The sequence below is a fragment of the Agelaius tricolor genome, unplaced genomic scaffold, assembly GCF_023055355.1.
Source record: "Agelaius tricolor isolate 1412-34295 unplaced genomic scaffold, bAgeTri1.0.p SCAF_15, whole genome shotgun sequence".
In the NCBI taxonomy this organism is placed as follows: domain Eukaryota; kingdom Metazoa; phylum Chordata; class Aves; order Passeriformes; family Icteridae; genus Agelaius; species Agelaius tricolor.
Genome location: NW_027269275.1, coordinates 10,053,301 through 10,066,661, shown reverse-complemented (window position 1 = coordinate 10,066,661; position 13,361 = coordinate 10,053,301).

The window sequence follows — 13,361 nt, the reverse complement described above, 5'->3', positions numbered from 1 at the left end:
AGAAAGCATCTGTAACCGCAGCCAAAAGGGGAACAATGTTTCTGACATTCTTTCAAGACATGTGTTTGAAGCATGGGTTCCCATCACTTTCAGAGCCACTTGCAGGCCTTTTTCTTTATATAGATTTAGGCAAGTCAACATGGGCCTAGATTCAGTTAATAAATAAATGTCTCTGTGATTTCTTCCTCATCCATTCTCTACTGTTGTTTTAATGTTTATTTAGAACAGAAATATGTTCCTTAAATGGGCCAGAGCACAGTTCCTGACAGTGTTTATCACTTCTTTTCCATATTCCCAAGAATACACCCTAATTACACCCTAATTACTGGGGTGCATCTCTTTCAAAAACAAGACATGATTTTGATGAATACTTTTCATATACTCTAATAAATAGGAACTTCACATGAATGCTGATTTGAGCTCCCGGCTGTGGTTAGATGCTTTAATAGTGCAGCAAACTTATCAACAAACCTTTCCTTCCCTACCCTTCCCCCTTCCCTTTTTGCAATGAACAGATTTTTATCCGACTGGCTTGTGACTTGGGGATTTTTACAAGCAGGTTTAGGAACTTGGCAAATATTTGAAAATTTCAGTCTGAAAACAAAACAAAAAAATCCAACAACTTAAAAGCCCAAAATTTTATACAGTATGTATTAACTGGGTAAATTTTTTGACTCACTGAAATACCTACAAGACTCTATTCTCTGACCTAACTATCAGTTTTTAACTAGAAGTTACCAGTCTGATGCCTTTTTTAATACTCCAGGACACCATTTATACTGATATAACTCACTGAGCTACCAAGTCACTGGAGCTGCACAACACTTTTTGTTTCCAAATTCCTGTAGCCTTTTGTCAAAAGGTGATAAGAATTTCCATATTGGTTTTATTTAATCTTGGCTTTGCTTTTCCAGCCTGTCTCCTTTCCTCCTCTGTTTCCAAGATGTCAGTGACTGACATGCTCTGGCAGTGACATCACTCTTGCTCAAACATGAGTGAAGAATCTCTCTGAGCAAATGGGACAGTTGTGAGCTTGAAGTGCCTGTTGCAGAAACATCAGGCAGCAGGGACAACTGTACAGCAGAGAGCATCTTGATACAGCCAGGCCTTCAAGGCTGGCCAAGAGACCAGTGGCTAGGGAGGCTCCCGAAAATCTTCATGGACTCAAGAAGCAGTAAATGTGCATGGAGAAACAACTTGGTAAGTTAACATCCAGCACAGAACTCTGGTCACTTGGTGGTTGTGTCTGGTTGGGAGTTTTACAAAAACTAGCCATGTTTTTGGTTTGTAACTTCCTCACACATTTTCCTGTGTTAAGTCCCTAATTTAACAATGCACTGACCTCTCTCCTCTGAAAATCTGTGGCTGTGGAAACATTGCCCCTGCAGGAGGTCTGGAAGACTTCTGGACCATTACTGCTTCTGACTTCCTCTCTCTGTGAGCAAAGAGTTATCACAGGTCAACTGCAGAGTGGAAAATGTGGCAGCAAATTGTGGGGAAAGACCAGATTTAATATTTCTGTGTCTTTATACCACAGTGGATAAAAATCATCCATGCCTCCTAACAGAATATGGTACAGATGTATGTGAATCATCACAAACTTGTTGGTGCCTTCTATTTTAGTGGGCCTTTTGATTTTTTTTGTCAGCAGACTTGAAAAGTGTACTACTGGTCTGCTGCATGGTTCTTGAATTCCTTTCTCTCTACAGTCATGTTGCAGAAAGAAAGAAAATCAAATGCAAAATTTAAAAAACAAAGTGTCTGGTCTAAGAGCATTAATAATTAGGTTTGCAGATATCTAATTCCAAGAGTAGCATTATGACACCAAATCTTTTAGTCTCATGCACACAATATCATGTACATATTACTTCAGCAAGAAGCTCTGTCCTCTGTGGATTAAGAGCATGCCTCCATTTTAACCCTCAATTCAGTAAAACATTTCTATTCTGAATGATAGTGAAGTTTAAATTCGGATAGGTCTGCAAGTCCATTGTGTTTGATGTCTGAAGTTAATGAGGTTAACAACAGGCTGAAGTGTTGTCCTGAACCAGAGTTTGATTTGACAATGTGTAACAAAGTACATGTGCACACCAACATTTCTATTTTAAGGTTTCCTCAGGAAATAGGCAATGAAATTATTTAATAAGTATTCACCAGAAAATCTGCTTTGACGATGTCTTTACAGTTTAACCTAAACTTAGTTCTGCATTAGGGGTTGGTTGAAATTTTGATTTAAGTAGGAGCACAGTCCATGGCTTTGTGCATCTATCAGGACAGATTTATGAATTAAGGTGGTAAAATCACACTGTTGCCTGACAAAGGATATCAGAAAGCTGTTAGACTTTAAAATGAACAACTCTATACAGCTGGAGTTTGTCATGGAAACATCATCACATCAACTAATTGGCGTTACTCATTCACCCCACTAGAGTAATTATTTGTAATTGTTATTATTGTAGCATATGTCCACCATTTAAGCAGTGCATGTTCCTGGGAAGAGCTGGGTCATTCATGAGAGAAACTGAGAAATTGAGTTGAAATGTCAAATCAGGCAGGCAGATGGAATTATTTCATTTGCTCTTAAACAAATTTATCATTTTTTCACTTACTTCCTCATACAGGCAAACAGGGAAGCAAGTTAATGCTATCTACTGGTTTCACAAGAAAAAAAAAAAAAGTCAGAAATACCAAAACCACTAAAAGACATCTTGAATAAAGAAACATTTTACTTTGGTGGACCCAGTCTTCAGGGGTGCATTCAGTTTCTCTGACACAGGTACCTGTGAGCCAGCAAGGCACACTCAGGTGAGCTGTGAGCTTTGGCCCTGTGTCACTGAGAAAGGCAGAAATGGCCCTTCAGTCACCAATGAGCAAAGAGAAAATCCACAGATAACCTGTGTAGGGACCCTTCTGCTAGCAGATAAAACCAGGGTATTTACAGAAAATCTATTGCAGTTGTTTTTGTCTTGCACTGATAATGGGACTCATACTGGTGTGATTTAAGAGTCAGAATTAAAAAATAATCAAAATCTGCAATTGCTTCATCTAGATTTCTGGGAGGAACCATTGAAACTTTGTTCAGAATTACCCACAATTATGAAAAAATGCTCTTTTGTTCTTACATTAATTTGCTTACAGATGGATTTATAATATCCTTTAAAAAACTGATGTTACACCCATCTGCATGTGCTTAAGCTCAGTCTGCTGAAATGTACTGCTTGAGCTCATGACGAAAGCTACTACTATTGTTTGCCTGCACAATACAAAAGGAAATAAAATGAAGGGCTCAGAATGGACTGTTGCAAATCAAGACTTCAAAATCTGAGTTAAACTGCTTTTTGTTCAGTATCTTTTATTACAAGAAGAGGCACTTATCACAGATATTTGGGATATTTGGCAGTAAAACCATAATACTGAATCTTCAGATGATGATGATGAAGAAGCATCATTGTCTTCCAATGCCACTAAACTTGAAGTTTCCATTTAGATCAATTTTTTAAAATTTGGGTGTTTGCTTCTTTTTCCACAAAGATCTCAAAGAGGTAAATTAAGCTTATTAGCCTGAATGTGGCAGTTAATATGCTGATGTTAAGAACATACTTAAAGCCAAGAGCTCTTGGCTAGGCATTTTGACTCATTAAAAGAGAAATAAATGTCAAAATGAAGAAGGTAAAATTGTAATACAAAATCTATTAATAAAGCATTCTGAAGAAACTGCATGTTATTTGTTACTATTTCTGTAATGAAAAAAAGATTATCCATAAGAAACTATTCTGTTCTCTTGCTTACACTGAAGAAATTTTATATCAAATGTATAGAGAAATGCTCCTTCATTGTTCCAATCATGAGATCAGTGTCCAGTGAATAGCAATTTGTGTAGTCTTATGATCTGACATCCTAGGTCCAATCAACTTGTGGGAAATGATGGAAAGAGCTTTTTAAATGCTGCAGAGAGGTGACAGCCTGCAAAAACCTAATTAAAGAATGTATTAAAATTGCATTCCTTAGGAACTTTCACTTAAAAACAAGTTCAATTGGAAAAAAAATGGACTAAGAGGGTGCCAATGTCAGTGCAGCAGCAGTAGTCTATATATTGCTTAAATGATTACTTTGATATGGTTTGGCAAATGAAAACCTTCTCTTACCATAAGTCATTTTTAGCATCTGGATTTGCATGCATGTATTATATCTGTTATATTAATTACATCTATTTTCCCAGGTATAGACAGACGTAGCCCAGTCGTGTGGCACCCATGAATAGATGCAGTGAGCCTGTGCAGCTGTGTTTTGATCAGCAGAGAGGTTTCCTGGCATCGAGAACTGAAATCACCTTGTGGCTATGACAAGCACATCTAAGTACGTAGCAAGTGAAAATCAAGGGTTTCTGTAAGGAAGAAGTAAGGACACCTACCACAAAAAATTAAAAGTAAAATAACCTTTAATAATTGCAACAATGCAAACCCCGTTCTGTGTATTGCTCTAAACTGGCATTTAGCCATCCATCATTTGCTGGCTCATAAAGCTGATCTGCGCTCTTCCCTCCCCTCCCTGTTTCTAGGAGCTGCTGGCCTCCTTTCACCACTCCTTTCCCATAGGCACACAACTGGGACCAAACGCTCTTTTGTCTTTGCCTCTGGAACTCTGCTTTGTGGCACATGGGGAAAGGGGGAGCTGTGAGCAGCTTGCTTTCTTCTTCATTGTGTAATGCCACTTACAAACTCTGTCGATAGACACTTGGGAGGTGTCTAAAATGTTAGACAAGGAAACAGGTATAATTCAGAGGAAACCTGACCTTGATTGAATAGGGTCAAAATGCCTCAACCAGCTCTTTCATTTGAAACTCCTCATTTACAGACTCAGACTTCCTTCATTGTGGGTTACAGTTGAAAAATATGTGTGGGGTCTGTGTTAGTCTGAAAAATAAGAAGTGTTAAGGAAACTTCCCAGTGTGACCGCACAGGAGACCCCCCTGGCAGGCACACAGCCAAGGACAGGGACTGTCACTGCTGCCAGCGAAGCCCCTTGCCAGCAGCGGCCGCAGTGGCCCGGTGGGTCCCTCTCCCTGCACACCCCACTCACAGTCCCACCAGGTTTTCTCACCAGGTTCCCCACAGCAGAGTCTCAGATGTTCCATAACACCACTTATTCCCAGCGCAGTGACACAGGAGCACCTCGAGCTGGCGCCTCCGAGGAGGAAACCAGCCAAGAAACCCCCAGCCTTTTATACCTTTTATACCTTTTATACCTTTTATACATTTTAGACCTTTTAGACCTTTTATCCTTTCCCCTTCTCTCCCAAGGCAAGTCACGCTCCCACCCCGCTCTCCGTGCCCATCATCTCGCTGGCGTCATCCATCTCCTTTGTTACCCAAAAGATCGGCGATTCCCGGCTCCTGCTGTGTCTCCCGGTGTCCATTCACCTGGCTGGCATCCCCATCTTCAGGCCTTTGTTATCCCCAGGGTTGGCATTTCACGGCCTCTTGTCTCGGGCTCCCACCCACAGCTCAATCTGCATCTCAATCTACAGTTTGTGAGCCGGCCTACCTGGACCAGCAGCATTCCTCAGCAGCTGTCCATCTGGATTTAGGGAATTCTGGGACTGAACAAACTCTTTGTGGAGAACACACAATTTCTGTGACCTCAAAAGGTTGTAGCATCAAATTGTGGAGATTACAAAAATTTGTTTTCAGGAATCCTGTTTGGGTATCCCCAGGTATTAGCATCTAGCAGTCGAGTTCAAGCTCCAGCTTCCTAATTCCCAGGTCTATTTGTATATGTTAATTAAACTCCTGAGGAAAAAAAAAAAAAGGACTGAGCTCTAAATTATGTGTCTACGAGTTTGAATTTTCCTCCTGACATTTAGAAATCTAAGGCTGTAAGCCACTAAAGGCTTTTGAACAAAATATTTGTGGTTATTTCCAGCCTTGGTCGCTACGGATATTTCTTGAGCTTCCTGGCACAATACTTTATCTCAAGTCCTTTCTGCTGAGTATTCTAAGAATGATTTACCAAAATAGTTGATGAAGGTTCATATAGAACGTATTCCAAGTATTTATCTCCTATATTATGCACCTCTTTCAACCTGATTTTGTTTTGTTGTTATGGAAACCCCCTCTAGTGAAAGCTGTTTGACCCAGGAAAGCATTAGCCAACCAACAAAGTTTGGAGTTTCAATTCTCAATATTTTTGTTTCAATATTTTTGAACATCTTCCTCACTGACCAAAACCACAGATGGCACAGACCTGACTTTCTCATCATTAAGGATAATTTGTATCATACTAAAAAGGGGCCTGCAAAAAGTGTAGATGCAATTAGAAGCCCTTTAATATCCTTTCACACTATTGGAGTAGCAGACAGGAATCATTAGTTTGTGTCCTTATCCCTCCTGTGTCTTTGCTGGGAAGTGTGGGACTGGTGTGGGTTGGGAGCTGGCAATTCCTCCTCTCCTGTTCCTGAGCTGCTGAAGAACAGCCACATCAACACACTCAGCTCAAGAGCATTTCTTCACATTTATCTTAGGTTAGCACTTTCCTTTATTTAACTGTCTCTGATCTGACTATATCTGATCATTCCTTCATCTCATTTTCACTTAACCTTTTGCCCTCTACACAGACTAAGCATCCTATCAGATATCTCCCAAGGGACCTTCTTTTCCCCCCACTCCCCCTTTCTCCACTCTTTCTCCAATTTAGCTGCTTTATGCCACTCTTGCTAATTTACCTGATTACATGGAAGGAGCTGTAGATCTTTTTATAATTGCTGTTTTACTTAAAACATTGATTCTTCAGCTCATGTCTGTTTTCAGGTCATCACACCTCACTGGAGGTTTCCCTGGCTTAATGAGCAATTCTGAAACCATAGGAAGTACCAGAAGATGGAGGTCAGTGTACATTCTGATGTTTGAAAACCACTCCATAGCACCCACAGGAGGATTCTTGGCACCTGCCTAGTTAAACTGACTGGCCAATGTTATCTCTCCAGGCAAGTAAGATTTTGGCAATCACTGTAGTCCTATTTCACTCCTTCACCGTCTTTTTGACACCAACATATTAATTCTCCCAAGCTCTATTGGCAGCTGTAAGTTATCTTTTTTTTTTTTTATATGATTGATAATATTGAATATTTCTTTTAACCTTTTACTGCCATTCCTGGGCTAGGTGATAGTTTTTGTGATTGGATGTTAATCTCCAGAGCAGTAGCACATCTTCCAATCTCTTACTCTTTATGAAGCTCATTTGTAAAATGCTGCTGCCTAATTCATGACTGCCTGTGAAGCCCCACCTTCCACTGGCCATCCAGCATTCCCGCTATCAAAGGTCACAGAAAGAAAATCATTGCTTCATACAGAAAATCCTTCTAGTTTAACACAAGGAATGGCAGTCTTTGCACAAAATTTGTCCATAGGGTTTCATATGATGCACTGGAAAGGGTGCAAATAAAGCAGGTTCTCTGGTTCAATGCAGGAAATGGCCCAACTGAAATATATTGGCAAAAAAATGTCATTTTTTTTTCACTTGCAATTTCTTGGGAGAAAAAAAATAGAAAGGTTGTCTGAGGAGACACAAATATGTAAAAACAAAAAGACCTCCCAGGATGACTTGAAATATGTTCAAATTACACATCTACTCCCTGCTCCCTCGAACCCAGTAAATATTTCTTTGGCCCTACAAAGTGTTTTAGTCTGAACCCAGGAAACCTCAACTTGACCTTGAAAATAAGATTCCTCAGTATTCAAAGTAAATGTCTCAGCCACATTACTGGAGGAGTTGCACTTTTCTGATTGAACATATAAAACTTGTCTCTTTTGGCCAACGGGGTAGATTACACTGCGGGGAACTGGTTGTTTTCCCAATTAGCTGACCACAGGCACTTTCAAACTCTCTTTCTCAACTTCTACACCTCAGTTCAGTGCTGGTGGCAAGGTTAAAATATCTTCTCTGGGCCGGTGGGCGCAGGGTTAAGCCAGTGAAGAGCAGAAGAGCCTATCTCAGTGCACATACACTGACCTACCTTGCTGAGTGAGCAGCCAGAGCATCTCTTCTCAGAGATTTTGTTTTGTCTTCTTCTCAGGTTGTAGTGGGTGGTTTAACAGCATTTGATGCTGTAGCATCCTTCCAGCATACCTTGAATCCCATTTGAGATTTTAGATTGAATATGTCTGGATTTGATCAGTTTTATCAGTTTATTTTCCTCTGATGTTTTTCTCCTCTGCCAGCTGCATTAACTCTTCTTTCACCCAAGACTCGCTCTATGGGAAGTGTGATGAAAATATTCTTTTAAAACACTTTGACATCATCTTCTGACATCTGCCTCATATTCAGGTATAAATTTCCCAGGTCTGGTTATCAGTTCTCTGTAGAAAAGTATAAGCACGTATTCCACATGGAGTGTAAAAGGACAAGAAAGGTCTCAAATTCCTCTTCTGATGACTGGTCAATGTCTATCAACTGATGTTGAAGATCTCTGTGGCCACAGCCTTCCTTTAATGTCATAGCTCAGACATAACTGCCTTTTGTCCAACAATCTTGCATAAAACAGACCAAAATAATAAAGATGGACGCTTTGATTGGCATCTGCCATATTAATTGAATTAAACAAGGCTTTAATTCTAACAAAAACCCAAATGCAGTATTGGGTGTTATATAAAATAAGGTGATGCTTTTTCAAAATGAGCCTTTCCATTTTTGCTTCAGCTTGAGTTTCTCACTTGAGGCCAAGCACCCGTGTTGAAATGCTGTCAGCCAGGGTTTCACAGAGGCTTCTGGTGCAGGGCGCCAGTGCAGGCACTCAGCTGCCCAGGCTGTGGCCCTTGCACCCTCCCCAGGTCCTGCTGACTGCTGGGGGTGCTCAGGGTTTCATTAGGTTGCAAGTTGTAGCCACGTGGTGCAGATTTAAGAGCTCTGTGTAGCTCAGGTAATATCCACACATCTGAGAAGGACAGTGCTGCTATCCAAACAGAATGAACCTTTGAACTTTGTTAGGCTTTTAATATGACATTAAGCCTCAGATTTATAAACCAAACCAGAACAAAACAAAAGTGTGCTTGCTTTCATTCTGTGTTCTGATTTTACACTGGATTGTCAGCAAAGCAGACCTTTTACCTATAAACAGATGGCACACAATTCTGTGGGATTTTCCCACATTTGATGAACACACATCAAGTCCATTTACATGAGCATGGAAAATATTAAAATGACTACCAGGTCTGTATAGTGTAAGACACCTGGAGCACATTGCTGCCAGCAAGCTTCTGAGGTGGGGATATTCTGGCACACAGTCACGGTTCTGGGGACTGGGCCATTTTTGACTCAGGTTATTGCATCTTTTGACACCTAAAGACATGTTCACCTCTGACCCAGAAACATCTGCAACGTCCAACTATAAAAACAGGAATGGAAATGTAGCCTTTTTTCCCCTTACTGTTATTTTTATTTTCTATTGAAAAGGGTTTTAAAAGGTCTATGAAATGTAAAATTGCTTTTTTTGCCATAGTTGCAAAACTCATTTCATTTTTTATCTGAGATGCACTTGTAGCAAGTTTCCAGATTTGGAAAACTAACTCAATAACCCACTCTGAGGCCCAGAGTCTGAGCAGAGCCTGGGCTGCATCTCCAAGGCAAACAGGGGGGACTGGGACAGTGAGCAGCCTTGTCCCCATTCCCAGTTTTCACCCCCTCTTTTCCCCAACAGTTTATATTGCTTGCAGAGTTATTGCACGTTCTGGCTTTGCTTCCTAAAGTAGCTCTGGCTGATTTTAAATCACCACTTTTGCTCCTTTCTGTGCAGGCAAAATTGATAATCAGCTGGGCCATTGCTGCTGCTCCTCTGGCATGGCCCCAGATCAGAGCACCAGCCCTGGTGGTGACTGCACCAGGGGCCACAGGCCCTTGAGCTGCAAACTAGCACCAAGTGGAGGCTCCCTTTCACCCCTCTTGTTCCCCTGCAATTTCTATGCACAGATTTCATTTCTTTTTAACTTATTTCTGCCTAGTAATTTTTGGCCCTAAAAATTGAGCTGGGACCTTTCTGTGTGTCAGTCTTCCCCCCTGTAGAATGAATTGTGTGGTTTGTAGGAAAATGGGACTATCTTTGAATGAATAGCACCATGAAAATCCCCAGAATTATTGTAGTTAATTTTTGGTTTCATTTAACATGAGAAGTAGAATATAGGGCAGAGTAACATCCTATGTTGATGGATAAATAATTGCTGTGTTTGAGTTTGCCAAAATTAACACATTTCCTATTGGAAAACAACAACAATGGAAAAAAAAGGCTCAACCAAGCAAAAAAAAAACTTCAGAAAAGTTTCTCTTTTCTGAGTATAGGCATTTTATGTTAGAGCCTTAGAGCTGATTCTGTCTCTCCCAAGTTATAAACCCTTATGGATGCACCATAAAGATGTCCACCTAATGCAGAGAAAAGCAGATTAATTGATCACAGTAATATATTCTTATCCACTGAATAAGAGCATTCCACACATTGTTTCTTGTTTTGTTTCTGGCTTGTAAATCTTCATTGTAGGATACAAATGAAAATGACCCAAATATGTATTATTTATGAATAGGACTCTCAGATATTATGCTTTAGATTGATTGTGTTAGACAGGATATAACAGAAGCACAATAAGTCAATGAAAAATAAAAAGCAGAAAAAATGTTTCATGCTAAAAATGTAGTTCTAGTGACACCTCTTATATAAAGGACATTTCCAACACATTGACATTTATATTTATCATGGCTGTGCGTGTGATTTACAGTTGTCTAAGGTACTGAATATCAGGAATATCCATGCACATACACACCCCTTTGAATGATGGCAAGACACAGACTGCTGCATTGCCCTTTATACAGCAGGCTTTTCCTCCCCTTTTTATTTTTCTTCTCTAGCTTCAGGGACACAGAGGAAGCAGTAGATCAATAGGGTGTCTTGACTGAAGTTGCCTGCAGCACTTCCATTTCTCAGACTGGACACTGATGCTAACTATCAATAGCAATAAGAGGCTGTCTCAGACAGAATTAAGGCTCCTTCTTCTGCATGGCTGTCTGGTGCTTACTGATAAACATCTTGTGCACAGGATTGCAACAAATAAACCATTTCAAGTGTGCAAACTAGCCACTGTCATTCTTCCTATTGATACTTGCTGTGGGCTGAAGGGACTGCTACTTATTTTCATGCAGTTGATAACATGTTAGATAAGGCTACAGATGGATAATAGCACAAAGGCATAATGCTATAAAGTGTAAAAAAATCATTGAGGAAATTCTCTCTGCTCCTGTAGAAATCCTGAGACAACAAAAGACAAAAATATTGACTTATGTTCAAACAACTTAAGAAAAGCTACAGCTAAATTTAACTATTTATTAACCTCTGATTTTTAGGTCATGTTAAAGATATCCTGCCAAGCTATTTTATTCAGATATTTTTGATTTATCAGTCCTGGATTTGCTAGTCCATTCAGGAAATAAAAGTCACCAGGGGCTGGATGCAGGTATGATATAGATGGGGAGGTGTTGGGCAGCATCATTCACTTGTCATTTGGCCTGGGCTGTACACCACACTAGCAGTTGCTAATTTTGGAATAACTGAGCCACTTTATCCTCCCTCCCTGCAAACAATCAATTTCTCAACTGATCTATATCTCTGTAGTGCATTCCTGGTTTTCAGCCTGAATAAGGATGAAGAATCAGGTTCATACCCACCCACGTGAAATCACCATTAAAATACCATGGTCGAGATCTTCCTGGTGGTAAGTCCTGAAAACCCTACCTAAGTCAGATATCCAGTGCAGTTATGCCAATTTGCCAATGAAGAGCTCACATGCTAATTGGGGTTTATTTTTATTTTAATTTTGTTTTAAACTGACTAGGGCAGGGGAAATGGTTCAGATGCTCTGCTGTAAAATCAACAGAGCCTTATTTCATATCCCCCCTCTGTGGAGCTCTAACCATTTACAGGAGCAAACAATTTGGCTCTGAGACATCTCCAGCTTTATATGGTGTGGGCTTTTAGATCAGGAGGTTTGTTTTCAGAGGAAAATTTCAGTGATACGTTTTGAGTTTCAGACCATCTCAAACAAAATGTATCACGTAACATTGTCTTCTTTCCTAACGATGTTTTATATTAAATTTAGTAAAGGCTAATGTATTTTATAGGATGAGATTATTCTAAAGATAGTTCTGTTGTTCCTAAATGCTTAAATTAGGATGCTTGATGAGAAAATAAATCAAAGCTTCCATGATTTTAGGCATACCAGTTATGAGTAGCCCTCCTAAAAATATTTGCATAAGAAGATTCCTGAATGTGTTAATGAATATATGTATTCATTCAAAAGTGAAATAAAATGTTAACTGGAATTTAATTTGGGAGAAGAAAGAACCAGAAAGAACATACTACATCTACAGCTTGTAGAATAGTCCCTTACTGATATAGATATTTTCACTCTTTTTTTTTTTCTCTGTACCATGTGCTGCAATCAGATTTGCCTACCACACAAGAGCAGTTTGGGGGTGGAATAGTTAATGTCTGTTGACTGCTCAGAATCACTGCTGTTATTAATTGTCCTCCAGTATAGAACATGTACATTTTGCATTAATACCCTGACTAGCGAGACAGAGCATGCAGTTTCTAGCTAGGGAAGCTGGAATTTCAGAAATAGCTTGGCTCTTCACTTTGATTACTTTCTGGCTGGAGAGTTGGAGTCAAGCTAATTCATTTTGTAAACATTGCTGGTCATTCATGTACAGTGCATGGCATGAATCAGGGCCGGACACTCAGGCGGGTGCAAGTTCAAAAGTCCAGATGGAAATTCCTGTTCCATTGCACACGGAACAATCCATGCACAAAGCAAGAAGGATCATACATGTACTCAGTCAAAATTCCTAACCCTTAAAAAGGGAAGGTTTCCTTAAGAAAGGTGAAAAGACAAGGGCCCTCACTATTTGCTGATGAGCAATCCACCCCTTGCACCCTAACAGTCAGCTTTCAACAAATATTTATACAGCTCAGGGATACAGCTATAGCTGCAACATTTCAGCACAAATATTGGGCCACAACCTCAGCTCCTCTGAATTGGCCTCAGTGGCATTGCAGTGATTTACAATAGCTGAGCTTCTCCCTCCTTTCATTCTTTTCCTCAGTGCGTCTGACCAATATGCCCTACATGCTTCTTTCAGATGAAGAGTGTATTCATTTTTAAGTAAAAAATCATTTTAAACCAAGCTCTTCATCATATTAAGGTTTCTCCCAAATTTTAAGAGGCCCTCAGCAAAAAAAAGATCTGTTAAAAAGGTGACTGTGAGTTTTCTGTAGCGCAGCAGCACTCACTTGAGTTGGGGGTGGTAAGGCAGAAAGCCATTCCAAA